Genomic DNA, 14459 nt, shown 5'->3' with positions numbered 1-14459 from the left:
CCTCCGGCCACAAGAAGCTGCTCTCTCCCCCATAGCTCCGGCACATGAGTGACGTCACTCGTGCACACAGAGCAGGGAGAAGGGACGCTGGAGGACAGAAGAGCCCAGATGCAGAGGTGAGTATATATATATATATATATATATATATTTATATATATATATTTTTTTTTTTTTACTGTACAGGGGGCATTCTCCATATGGGAGAGAGGAGTACTGCCTACCAGGGGGCAATGGCTACCTGAGGGGGGGGGGGGGGGCTTACTACCAGGGGGCAATGGCAGCTGCATAATGCTCCACAACTACAACCCCCAGAATGTCCTGACAGCTGCATACTGCTCCACAACTACAACCCCCAGCATGTCCTGACAGCTGCATACTGCTCCACAACTACAACCCCCAGAATGTCCTGACAGCTGCATGCTGCTCCACAACTACAACCCCCAGCATGTCCTGACAGCTGCATACTGCTCCACAACTACAACCCCCAGCATGTCCTGACAGCTGCATGCTGCTCCACAACTACAACCCCCAGCATGTCCTGACAGCTGCATACTGCTCCACAATTACAACCACCAGCATGTCATGACAGCTGCATACTGCTCCACAACTACAACCTCAGTATGTCCTGACAGCTGCATACTGCTCCACAACTACAACCCCCAGCATGTCCTGACAGCTGCATACTGCTCCACAACTAGAACCCCCAGCATGTCTTGACAGCTGCATACTGCTCCTTAACTACAACCCCCAGCATGTCCTGACAGCTGCTTACTGCTTAACTACAACCCCCAGCATGTCCTGACAGCTGCTTACTGCTTAACTACAACCCCCAGCTTGTCCTGACAGCTGCATACTACTCCACAACTGCAACCCCCAGCATGTCCTGACAGCTGTACAGCTCCACAACTACAACCCCCAGCATATCCTGACAGCTGCATACTGCTCCACAACTACAACCCCCAGCCTGTCCTGACAGCTGTATACTGCTCAGCTATAACCCCAAGCATGTCCTGACAGTTGCATACTGCTCCACCACCCCAAACTACATCCCCAACTGCAGCCCTCCAGATGTTCCAAAACTACAACTCCCATCGGTCCTGGATATATAATTCTTTCTTTGTCCAGGCTACTATCAGGGGACAGAGAGTTTTAGCTACTATATGGGGAAGACAGAGGGGTCTTACTACTATATAAGGGCACAGAGGTGGCTTATCTACTATATGAGGGCACAGAGGTGGCTTATCTACTATATGATGGCACAGAGGGGCCTAAGTACTATTTAAGGGTCCACAGTAGGCCTAAACACTATAGGGTAGCATAGAGTGAGCACTGTTACAGTGCAGAGCAATATAGATGGTGACTTTGTATAGATGGTGAGGATGGTGCAAAAAGCCTAAAATATTGGCAGATTATTCAGGGATGAGGCATTGCCAGGAGTGGTTTTCATGATGGACTGTACCAGATGAAGAAGAGAAAAAGTGAGCAATTCTAATCAGAGAAGATGCCCCCTGTGAGTCACTGAATGTAGCTGTACTGTAATCACGTATATGGTGTAAAGAGCCTGTGCACCATTTGTATCTACCTCTATATGGGTCAGTGTAGTGGAGATACTGGTCTTTGTATAGTGGATGTTATGTAGTAATGGTATGGGGGTATAAGTCATGATGTGGTGATATTTGTTTTTTTATATAATGGTAATAGGTGATGAGCATATGAGGGTGTGGCTATGGGGGCGTGGTTATGGGGAGGGTGTGGCTATAGGGGTCATGGTGCATTGGTGTGACTGTCCCTCTTTCCTCCCAGCAAAAGTTGGGAGGTATGGTTTATGTGGACTATGGCTACAGCAGGCTGTGTGTGTTTATGTGGGCTATGGCTGCAGCAGGTTGTGGGTGAGTGTGTGTGCTATGGCTGCAGCAGGCTGTGTGTATGTGTGTGCAATGGCTGCAGCAGGCTGTGTGCGCTATGGCTTAGGCAGACTGTGTATGTATGTATGTTCTATGGTTTAGGCAGACTGTGTGTGTGTGTGTGTGTGTGTGTGTGCTATGGCTGCAGCAGGCTCTGTGTGTGCTATGGCAGACTGTGTTTATCTATGTGCTATGGCTGCAGCAGGCAGTGTGTGTGTGCGAGCTATGGCTTCAGCAGGCTGCGTGTGTGTGCTATGGCTGCAGCAGGCTGTGTGTGTGTGTGCTATGGCTGCAGCAGGTTGTGTGTGTGTGATATGGCTGCAGCAGGCTGTGTGTGCTATGGCTACGACAGGCTCTGTGTGGTTATGTGGGCTATGGCTACAACAGGCTGTGTGTGTGCTATGGCTGCAGCAGGCTATGTGTCTGTGCTGTGGCTGCAGCAGGTTGTGTGTGTGTGTGTGTGTGCGCGCTATGGCTGCAGCAGGCTGTGTGTGTGTGCGCTATGGCTGCAGCAGGCTGTGTGTGTGCTATTGATGCAGCAGGCTGTGTGTGTGTGCAATTCCTGCAGCAGGCTGCGTGTGTGCTATGGCTGCAGCAGGCTATGTGTGTGTGCTGTGGCTGCAGCAGGTTGTGTGTGTGTGTGTAAGCTATGGCTGCAGCAGGCTGTGTGTGTGTGTGCGCGCTATGGCTGCAGCAGGCAGCGTGTGTGTGTGTGCGCTATGGATGCAGTAGGCAGCGTGTGTGTGCAATTCCTGCAGCAGGCTGCGTGTGTGTTAGAGAGGCAGAAATTAAAGGGGTAGTCTGGGCATCAGTGAAAAATCCAGGGGGGACAGGGGGTTGGAATAATAAAGAAATCCTATTTACTTGTCTCTGTGCCCCCACAGTGCAACATGCTCCCAATCCTGTGATGTCATGGCCCCACTCAGAAATGCCTGCTCAGCCAATCAGTGAGTGAGGCGGGACACAGCTGCAGTCACTGACTGAGCTGATAAATCTGGGCCTATGGCTGATCCCTATATCACTATAACTGATCCCTCTATATCATTATGGCTGACGCCTCTATATCTGACCTCTATATCACTATGATCTGGATCTGGCATTGTTAGCAGTGTTTCTTTGTGTACAGTAAATATTAGTTAGAAACATAGAAGGTTGTCAACAGGAAAAGACCACCTGCTCCATCTAGTCTAGTTCTGAGTTGTTCAGGACATGAAGGCTGGAGACTGGCTGCATCCACTGCACACACAGGAGAATCTGTTTTATATCTTTGCCTTATTCCCTCAGAAGTGGAGGACATAACACTGAAGCTGCTGAGCCAGATCTACTTTACACTAGTTCGACAAATAAGTCCCCTGGTGTCTGACTGGCCATTTATGAAGGAGCTGGAGTTGAGAGTCGTTCCTGATAAAAATTCAGGAGTCAGAGTCGGAGCTGCTGTTTACCGACTTGACAGCCCTGGTTTTTAATAGGAAAATTCACAACATAAATTGACACGCTGCAGATTTTAAAGTGATTGTACCACCAGGCCCAGGCTGAAGCACTGGAGGCGGGCCGACTCACCCCCAGTAAGAAGAAACCCCAGCCCCTCCATGATGTGACTCCATTAGAATCAATGGAACCCTATCATAGAGGGGCGGGGGTTTCCTCCCACTAAGGGTGGGTCGGCCCACCTCCAGTGCTTCAGCCTGGGCCTGGTGGTACAGTCAAGCAGCATTAGATACAGTGCTATAAAGCTCTCAGCACTGATTCTGACCATATAAGTAATCACTACCAGCTCTCTTCCCAGCCCTCAAAAATAAACTTTTAAAATTTCCTGTGCCACATGCTATTTACCTTTATCTAGTCATCTAGGCGGTCCTCTTTGGCCAAGCAGTCATGACTGGCGGCAGATTTCGGCTGTAATCCCACCTCTCTGGGTGTGGTAAAAATTGCAGAGCTTGCAGCATCACAGAGGGGGGCATCCTGTAATCTTGTATGGATGCTGGAGTCATTGCTAGGTCAGACATGCGCAGTACACCAGCATCCAATCCAGGTATCTCCTAGTGATGACGTTGTTGTCCATACGATATTAGAGCATGGCGCCCGCTCCGTGACGGTATAAACTCTGCATAACTCTGCCAGAGAGGCGTGATTACAGACGAAATTTCCCGCCAGTCAGGACTACTCGGCCAAAGTGGACCGCCCAGATGACTAGAGAAAAATAATTAACATGCGGTGCAGGAAATTTTAAAAGTTCTTTTTCGGGGGCTGGGAGTTATATGGCCAGAATCAGCGCAGGGAACATTATAGCATTGTATATAATGCTGCAAGGATGTATTGGCGGTGATTGGTTCCTTTTAAAACCACTAGAGAATTAAACTAACATTTGCTTTGTTGGTGCAGTAATCTGCTGCAAATTTACCATAAACTGCAACAAATAAGCATTGCATGCATTTATCCATAGAGTATGTCTGCGGATCTGCAGCAGAAAATGTGCAGCAAGAGAAGCCACCCTCACACAGTGCATGCGTCTACACCACTACACTGAGCAGCCATTTTAGGTTTGGGAGAGGCTGATACTGGCAGGAAGTCCAGAGAGACATCTGACCTCATGACCCCTTCTGTAGCTCATCTCTCCGCCCCTTTTAATCCGCATAACTAAGCGCAGACACGGCGGTGACTGATACCAGCTGCTTCCCTCTAGTATGGCGCCCCTCCCTCCCTCAGCGGGTGATGGAACGTGAGCGCCCGCATTCTCTCTACTACTCTCTACTGTAAACGCCGAGCGCGCTCTATTCCAGACCACGCCCACAAAGGGCGGGGTTTTCGGATTCTTTTTCCGTTATGAACTTGCTGATTGGCTGCAATTAGATATCCCATGCAGCCAAAACCCCGGCGGTGATACAGAGCGTCCTATCGGTCCGTTGTGGTTAGGCTGGCTGCCCCGAGAGCGCTGATTGGCTGCCGGTAGCAGTGGGCGTTCTGAGGCGGTTCTGACGGGAGTTTGCCTCAGGTTGCAAGTTTTGAGCTGGGATTGTTCAGCACCGGAAACCGAGAAGTAATTATAAGACCGGGGATTGTTCCGTTTACCGTATATTGATCCTGCACTTTCTTCTGGTATGTGTGTGTTTTGCTTTAATGGAGTGTAGGTTCGTGGCTTCTCATTTTACCCTCTAGTGGTAATAGAAGCTGATGCGGTTTCCGTGCTTTAAGTTGCGATTTTAATTCAGAGCCTCAGGGAGTGTCTGCTGGAACTTGTAGTGCATGTACCACTATATACGGCTCTAGAGGTGACCTATCCTCTGTATATAGAGAATGGACCGGCTGACTGACATCAGGGTGTGTCAGGATACTCGCAGACAGTCTGGATGCTGAGATGTGGGATGTGTGAGCTCCATACACATAGGAGCAGGGTTCTACAACTCCCATCATGCCGAATAGGAATAGGTCCTGCAATAGCTAGAAAGCCTCAGTTTGGGAGATAGTGTATAGACAGTAACTATATGATCCCTGGCTGCGGATGGCCATAGGGCTGCATTCATACATGTGCAGTTTTATATACCCCAGAGATCTGTAGGACCTTGTTCACACCGAGTCCCTGGGTTCTGCACGAAAGCTATGAGTGTTCTGCTTTCTTTTGTTTCCGATGCTGTAGTTCCCATAATGAGCTGTACCATGGATATTTCCTGGGTGCAGTTTAGTGTTAGTTCACACATTGCAGTTACTGAATGGATTTGTAAAGGGAAGCCTCTCTCCCTTACACATATCCTCTGGTTATGATCTGTTTCTGGCTTTGTATAAAGTCTTTGCAACTAAACAAAAAATTGAATGTGTGAACACAATCTTAGGCCTTCTGAATAAGACAAAAACTGCACCAGAATCCAGAGGATACAAGCTGAACTTCTGTAGCAAATGTGCCACTGTGTGAACGTGCCCCTAGCTTTTTTCTTGTTTGAAATGAATCCTGAGTTTTGCCTGTACCAAACCACGACGTGTGAATCCAGCCTAATAGCCCAACAATACTTCTAATAATACGAGCCCCATGACTGGCATGCTGTGTTATGTGACGTATGCAAAGCATGGAGGGAGGGGATTCAGTTTAGGGTGGTGTCCCCCTTGCAATGTGCATACCAGATGTCTAGGAATGACTGTCTGCATTGTGGTATATGAATGCTAACCCAGGAAAGATTCAGCTATAGTAATGATCATGTGGATGTCATTATTATAGCTTTACATAACCATAAATGGGGAGGTAATGTTATCAATCTAATCGCTGCGTAATAGTTGGAGTGGTTGTCCTCACATCTGGTAGTGATCCAGATGTCCAGCTATCCAGAAGTGCATTAGACATTGTGTAAGCTAATTCCTGTTTACTAGTTCCTATAGGTTTAATACTACAGCAGCCAGAAGCTTTGCTGGTGGCAGGAAGGGGTCTGGTCACTTAGAGGAAGGAACGTCTTCTCCTTGTGCATAAGCTGTCCAGGTAGCAGGCTGATCGCTCTTGTACAAGTACTGTAACCCTTGTGGCTGGTCTGGATGTACTGGAATTACCCCAGTTGGTCGCTACAGAGTGCTTTTTCTGTTTTTATTAGAATTGTATTCGCTGATTACAGTGACTAAAGGAATTCTGTAGATATGTCATAATGTAAAATAGTAATAGACTATAGATGGAACAATAGTCCATATGAGGTACGGTCGATATATGGCGATACAACCAGTAATTTACCATCAATACCGGACTATGTGAACATAACTTACAGTACCATTGTAGTCCTATATCACAATAGGTAGAATTCAAAGTTGCCAAAAGTCCCATAGGAAAAGAAACACAAGTCTATGTATGAGTAGATCTAGGCTTTCATGCTCCATTGTACAAAGTCCTCAGTCTACTTGTAGATACATAGGGGGAGATTCATCGAATTTGTGTAAAGTGAAACTGGCTCAGTTGCCCCTAGCAACCAATCAGATTCCACCTTTCATTTTTCAAAGAATCTGTGAGGAATGAAAAGTGGATTCCAAAATTCCACTTTACGGCAGTTTGATAAATCTCCCCCATCATGGAAAGACAATATCAGAAACATGTCCCCATCACGGAGGGGTGTGATGATGGAAGGTATCATGCTTGGACCTGAGCCATAACGTCCATTCATGATAAAACTTTTTGTAGGAAGGTGAGCTCAGTGCTATAGCTTTTTGTATATCTGTGGTGTTAATAGAGTTTACTAATGCCAGAAGAGAAGTTTTTCATTGTGGCTTATAGCTAGGCCTCCGTTTTATTATTGCCTATGAACAGACTTCTGTTGGTCAGGCAGAATGTTGTCCAGTGTATCATCCAGTGACCATCACATGTCCTACAATTTAGTTGGGAATATGCAGGATTCTATCTGACTGGTGAACAGGATATCCCAGCTATGTCCCTCTGTAACATCTAAACTTCTTGCAGATATAAACCGCACGGTCACTGGTGTGTGTGTTTGTGGGAAGGAGACACAACAAATCTTCCTCATATCATTCACATTATAATAGAATATCTTTGCATAGATGGTATTATTACCACTACAGAAGAAATTTCACAGTGGTCTTATCAGTTTGTATTTTGCCCTGTCAAAATGTTCTGGTTCGACAATGTTATCAGAATTCTCAGAGTTTGATTCCCGGCAGCTGCAGAAGTTGTATACAGCCCTAGGGAGTCTTGGAGAAATGGGTACAGCCATAGGCTTTGTTCACACACCTTACTTTTTATGAAAAGAATGGCTGTTGTTTTCAATTAAAACAATGGCCGTTCTTTTCATAATGCAATGATTTGCATTGAAGTCTATGCAAACGACAGCTGTTTCACAAACTGTATTGAACAACGGCCGTTGCCATAGCTCACACCCAGCCTACTGCAGCCATAGTGTGAGCACACACGCAGCCTGCTGCAGCCATCGCACACATACACAGCCTGCTATAGAAAACTGAAGAAAAACACACAATCTTCTCTCGGAGAGAAGACACCACACTGAGGACAGCGGCTACTGCTACACTACTTATGGCTTCTCCTCCTCCTTCTTTATATAACACAGGATATCTTCATATTACACTGCAAAATACGGGCTCTGTATTACATGTTCTGGTGGCCGACACTGCCATATCAGCTGCAGGAACATTATCTTTTTCCCATTTGGATTGCAGGCACCTTTGGGTGGGCCCGCTATTTAATAAAGCATTGAAGACGTCTGGGGCTTCTGAAAACTTTCACTGAAAAGAACGGTCGTTGTTGGTTTAATTAATACTTTGTGTCAACATGGCCTAAATGAGTCACCAGTGCAACCAGTCAGTAGGGAAAGCCAATCTTAAGCTCGGCTGTATAGCTAGAGGTATAACCAGTAGGAAGAGGGAGATTGTGATCCTGCTGTATAGAGCTCTGGTGATATCACATCTGGAATACTGTGTCCAGTTCTAGAGACCTCACCTACAAAAGCAGCCATTTAGCGGTCGTAGCGGAGTCCCGCCTCAGACACTAAATGTCTGAGCTGCCTTGAGACGTCACGTCTCAAGCCGCAGCTCAGACCAGGAAGCGGCCACTGGACGGGAGAAAGGGGTGGCGTGATCCGGGACCCGGCGATGGAACCGGGGAGGTAAGTGACTGGCGGCCTCTATATCAATCCCCTCCCCAGCTGTACACTGAAAATGACCCCAGCCCGGAGTACCTCTTTAAATCTGTATAGTCTGGAGGAAAGTAGAGAAAGGGGAGACATGATCAAAACTTTTTAGTATGTTAAAGGACTAAATAAGGTTCAGGAGAAAAGTGTTTTTAGAAAGAAACTGAACTCGAGAACAAGGGAACACCATCTGAGATTAGTTGGGGGAAAGATCAGAAGCAACATGAGAAAATATTACTTTACTGAAAGAGTAGTAGATGCTTGGAACAAACTTCCAACAGATGTGGTAGGTAAATCTACAATAATTGAATGTAAACATCCCTGGGATAAACATATATATTTATCCTAAGATTATAAGAAGGGAAATACTAAAAAGGCAGACTAGATAAACCCAGTGGTCTTTTTCTGTCGACAATATTTTATGTTTCTACAGTACGTTGGATGTTCTGTAACTTTAAGTACTGATTTTATTTTTAGCTGTAATGTTAGGAGGAAGTAATGCTGTGTGAGGATGTTTGTGTTCATATTGCTGGGTTTCTTGCAAGTGTAGTCTGTTTTTTGTTCTTGGAACAGTGTGTCTTCTATTGTTACTATTTTGCTAGAATCTGATTGGACGCTGAGTGGCTCACTCCTCTAAGTTCTCTATTCTATGGTAACAATTCCTTTTTCATGTGTCTTCACATAATCTGAAAAATGTGCATAGCCGTTAGTGACATGTGTGAGAGCAGGATACGGAGAATAATTTCTTTTATGTTTGACCTTGAGGACCATCTTCTATTTCTCAGAGTTTGGTATATATGTATATAATGAGAGATATCTTCAGCCATTGTTTTGGTTGCCTATCAATAGCCAATGTTGCATTGAAATCTATGCACACCAGCCGGAAATAATTGACGTCAATTATTTTAATGACCGTATCAAACAATGGCTGTTGTTTAATACATTGGGGGAGATTTATCAAAGGGTGTAAAATTTAGACTGGTGCAAACTGCTCTCAGCAACCAATGACAGCTCAGCTTTCCTTTCAGCACTGCCTAAAGCTGAGCTGTGATTGGTTGCTGTGGGCAGTTTGCACCAGTCTAAATTTTACACCCTTTGATAAATCTCCCCCATTGTGTTCTTTTAATAAATGTACCTTGTGTGAACATATCCTTAATGTGTACACTGGTTTGCATGATTTTCCTTTGTTATTCAGGTTGATTGATAACTTCAGGTTTCGTACAGATAATATTATTTATTAATAATAATAATAATATAATATTATTATTACAGTATTATTATTATTACTTGTGGAGTTGAACAGAGCTGTTAGTGTAACAATATTATTTTTCAGAATTTGCACAGGCTGTGTGTATTTTGTGGTCTCCCTCATTCGGCTCTGTACTGTAGAGCCATAGTGATAAGCCAGTAACAGCTTGGGGCTGTGTGACAGCTGCAGTGTTTAGTCTATAAAGTTTGTGATACACAGGAAGTGGCTCTTTGCCCTGGTGTCTGTGAAGGATCCCACACTCCTAGCTCCGCTTCCTTCCTGTGTAGCTTTCTATATGTTCTCACATTTCAGGGGCCCCTCTGATATATCTGTCAGTAGTACAGCTCAGTCTTACATAAAGCTTTATGAGCTAGTTCTGTTTACCGTTATGTATTTATAATTATGGTTACATATTCACTTGATTATTGAGAATTGTCAGCTTTCCTGGGTATACTGTTAGAAGGAGACTTGTCCCTTCTGTCTATGGATTTTTCTTTTAACATTTTAGGAAATCTGTGTTGAAGAAAATCATCCGTCAGCAGATGTCCTTCCTTACTAGTATACAGTCCTACAATCGAACTTCATATGCTTCCAGTTTTGTACTTTGAATTTAGTCAAAGTACAGTGATGTGCCACAATATAACTATATAAAGTGTGCCTGATACTGGAAGGTGAATATCTGTGTGTGTGTGTGTGTGTGTATAATATATATGATTTATTTTTTTTTAACACTTCTTCAGCCTTCGATGTTTAAATGCCTAACAATCGGGCTTGAGTTGTGCTCATCTCTAATAAGGAGGGTATTACTGGGAAATGATCTGTACAGTCATGGCCAAAAGTTTTGAAAATACAAATATTAATTTTTACAAAGTGTACTGCTTCAGTTTTTAAAATGGCAATTTGCATATACTCCAGAATGTTATAAAGAGTGATCAGCTTAACAGCAATTGCTTGCAAAGTCAATATTTGCCTAGAAAATTAACTTTATCCCCCAAAACACATTTCAACATCATTGCAGCCCTGCCTTAAAAGGACCAGCTAGTATCTGTTCAGTGATTGCTCCATTAAAGGGGTAGTGCAGCGCTAAGCAATTATTCACAAAATAACACACATTACAAAGTTATACAACTTTACTTTACTTTACATGTATGTATGACACCACTGGACACTTTAAAAGAAGGCTAGTGCTTGGCATCATTGTTTCTATTCTGTTAACCATGGTTATCTCTAAAGAAACACGTGCAGTCATCATTGCACTGCACAAATATGGCCTAACAGGGACGAGTATCGCAGCTAGAAAGATTGCACCTCAGTCAACAATCTATTGCATCATCAAGAATTTCAAGGAGAGAGGTTCCATTGTTGCCAAAAAGGCTCCAAGGCGCCCAAGAAAGACAAGCAAGCGCCAGGACCGTCTCCTTAAAAGTGTTTCAGCTGCGGGATCAGGCTACCAGCAGTGCAGAGCTTGCTCAGGAATGGCAGCAGGCAGGTGTGAGTGCATCTGCACGCACTGTGAGGCGGAGACTCTTGGAGCAAGGCCTGGTCTCAAGAAGGGCAGCAAAGAAGCCACTTCTCTCCAGAAAAAACATCAGGGACAGACTGATATTCTGCAAAAGGTACGGGGAGTGGACTGCTGAGGAATGGGGTAAAGTCATTTTCTCTGATAAATCCCCTTTCCGATTGTTTGGGACATCTGGAAAACAGCTAATTCGGAGAAGACGAGGTGAGTGCTTCCACCAGTCTTGTCTCATGCCAACTGTAAAGCATCCTGAAACCATTCACGTGTGGGGTTGCTTCTTAGCCAAGGGAATCGGCTCTCTCACAGTCTTGCCTAAAAACACAGCCATGAATAAAGAATGGTACCAGAATGTCCTCCAAGAGCAACTTCTTGCAACCGTCAACAATGCCTTTTCCAGCATGATGGAGCACCTTGCCATAAAGCAAAGGTGATAACTAAATGGCTCAGGGAACAAAACAAAGAGATTTTGGGTCCATGACCTGGAAATCCCCAGATCTGATGGTCCATTAAACTTGATGTGACTGCAGCGGGTATACACAGCAGTATACATCTGTGTATACCTCCCTGCCAGTATGCTGACATAAAACTCAAATGTAGTGTATTCTAATGATGTGATCATAGCTCTGCTTTTACGGGCATTTTATCCAGAGGAAAGGAGCAGTAGATTTTCTGCTGGGGATTGCACAGTCGATATAGCAATAGACAAAATTTTGGGTGAGAATCTACAGCTTTCTGATCCCTTCTGTTTCCTAGAGAATGAGGATTTAATTAAAGGTGTCCAGTCCTGTGCTGAGAGATGAGAGCAGGCTGAATCCAGTAAGGATGGAGAGCCTGCATTCATTGGATTCCTTAGGTTGGGAAACCTTTCATACTCTGAGCTGGCACTAAGAATGGTGTGTGAAGAAAGAGCCATGTCTGAAAAGGACAACTAGTTAAAAAAAACAAAACGCAAACATAATAGATAGATCTTGAAACCAGCTTCCTGGTTTGGGTGGATGGCTATTGTAAAAATGGACATCCTTCCTAAACTGTTGTACATCTCCCAGACTGTGCCTATTGTTGTGCCAGCGGCCTTCTTCAGGACCCTACGCCATGCTGTCTCAAAATTTGTTTGGGACAAGAGCAAACCACGGATTTAATATACAACCCTCACGCAGTCCAGATCCCTGGGTGGCATGGGTCTCCCTGACTTGCGTTCTTATCATGAGGCGGCAGTTCTGCGTGGGGTCCTGGACTGGGTGCACTATAGAGGCTTGAAGAGATGGGTTGACCTTATATTCTCTCTGTGCCCGGTTAGCCCCTCTATCCGTCCCTGGATACCTCTTCCGGGGACCGTCATGTTTTTTCAAGCCTCCCTTTTCTAATGTCTCATACGCTCTGTGTTTGGGATAGATGGGTCACTAAACAGAGGTTGTCCGCTGTTCCTGGGCCACTCTCCCCAATACTGACGGGCGGGACTGTCTCTTCCTTGGCTTCCCTCCAAGCCCAGTCTAGGAGAGGTTGGTTGTCCTGGCTGGAACATGGTCAGTTGGTCTCTTTCATCCGGGCTCTCTTCCCAAGGGGCACCTACACCTCAGCGCCTACGGACTTTGATAACCTGGTCGTCTCTACCTCTGCCATCCCGCATTGCATCTCAGTTATCTACCGGATCTTGGTCGATACCGCTAACCCCGACAGAGCCTCCTTTTTTGATAAGTGGGAAGCAGACCTCAACACTTCCTTTGACGCACAGTCTGTCCAGAAGATATGCGAGCTAAGCCACGGCATCTCCATGGCTGATAAAGCTATGGAAAAGAATTACAAAATCATCTCGAGGTGGTATTACTGCCCGGTCACTTTGCACAAAATGTTTCCTGAGGCTTCTGATCGCTGTTGGCGATGCCTGACGGACGCTGGTGACATGCTACACATCTGGTGGGCTTGCCCGGTAATTCGTAATTTTTGGGATAAGGTTTTAAGAATTTGCAATGCGTATTCTGGACAGACTGTCGTCAACTCTCCCCAATTAGCTTTGTTGTCTAAACTACCAGGTTCCCTCTCTAAGGCCAAAAAGGGAATCTTGTGGCATTTTCTGACAGCTGCCCGCATGGTCATCCCCCGGCATTGGAAAACTCTCCTAGTACCTACCCTGGCAGAATGGATGGGTGAACTCAGAGACCTTGGCAGAATGGAGGAATTGGCGTCTGAGGCCCATGATAGATCTGACAAATTTGAGAAAGTGAGGTTTCCTTGGCGTTTTTGTTCATGGACTTTTGTTCATGGCTCTATTTGCTAGCCTCTGACATCCGGAGACTCTGAGTTTCTTAGGCTGGCAGGTCAGACTGGCTACAGTGTCTGCCCCCCCCCCCCCCTTCCCCTGCCATCCGCCTCTTTCCCTCTGCTCTTCTCTCCATTTCTGGCTCTTCTCTCCATTTCTGGCTCTTTTCTTTCTTGACCTTCTTTAACTTTGCTTTTTATGCCTGCATATCTACCGTTGCTATTGCTTCTTCTGGTGTCTTCGGGCACCTCTAGCTGCATAATGGTATAATTGTTAGCTTTTTCTACTCATGTTCTTTTATTATAATAGAAAACCTGACGCCATGCGACTTGCAGGTCGCAGATTACTACACGTTATTTGATTTGTATCTGTTATTTTTGCATGGTTGCCAATAAAATCAGATTACACAAAAGATTTATGCATAGAAAACAGTATATGGTCAGGAGAAGCTATGATTTAGGTGTCTGGACCAAAGACAACAATGTGTGAGAGATGCGGAGTGACCTGAGGAGGACCTGATATTTTCTGTCAAGCACAAAGAAGTAAATGCAATGGGACTGCCTTGGTGCTGTTAGGTGGGAGATATAAAGGGCAGGCCTTTCCAGCAGAGTTCCTGAATCATGAGACTTTGTCATCAGAAGTGATGTAAATGAACAGGTAAAAAAATCTGTAAGCTCAGCATATTAAAAGTAACGTGCAGCAGACACTCGTGGGCTGCTCACGAGGAACTTTATAATGCAGAGATGTTGTTGTGTTTTTTTTTTTGTTTTTTTTTTTCTTGGGCAATGTCAGATATTTAGCAGCCTGACCAGATTTCTGCTTGTGCAACATCCGGTTCCTCCAAGAACTTCTACTTGAAGTTGTAAAGCGGCAAGTTTACACTTCATGGGGATCCGATGCTTTGTGT

At 45.1% G+C, this 14459-nt stretch overlaps 1 protein-coding gene across 1 annotated transcript in view; it reads left to right on the top strand.

Moving 5' to 3' along the window:
- Window positions 1-4886: 4886 nt before the first annotated feature.
- Window positions 4887-14459, top strand: part of SEPTIN2 (septin 2) — a 49047-nt gene continuing 39474 nt past the window's right edge. Inside the window, exon 1 of the mRNA XM_069975311.1 lies at window positions 4887-5000. The gene's annotated coding sequence lies outside the window, so the exon portion shown is untranslated. The remainder of the gene's footprint in view (window positions 5001-14459) is intronic.

This window comes from Dendropsophus ebraccatus, chromosome 6 (assembly GCF_027789765.1).
Source record: "Dendropsophus ebraccatus isolate aDenEbr1 chromosome 6, aDenEbr1.pat, whole genome shotgun sequence".
In the NCBI taxonomy this organism is placed as follows: Eukaryota; Metazoa; Chordata; class Amphibia; order Anura; family Hylidae; genus Dendropsophus; species Dendropsophus ebraccatus.
Note: the sequence above shows the minus strand (reverse complement) of the source record. Positions and strands in the feature narration are given on the sequence as shown.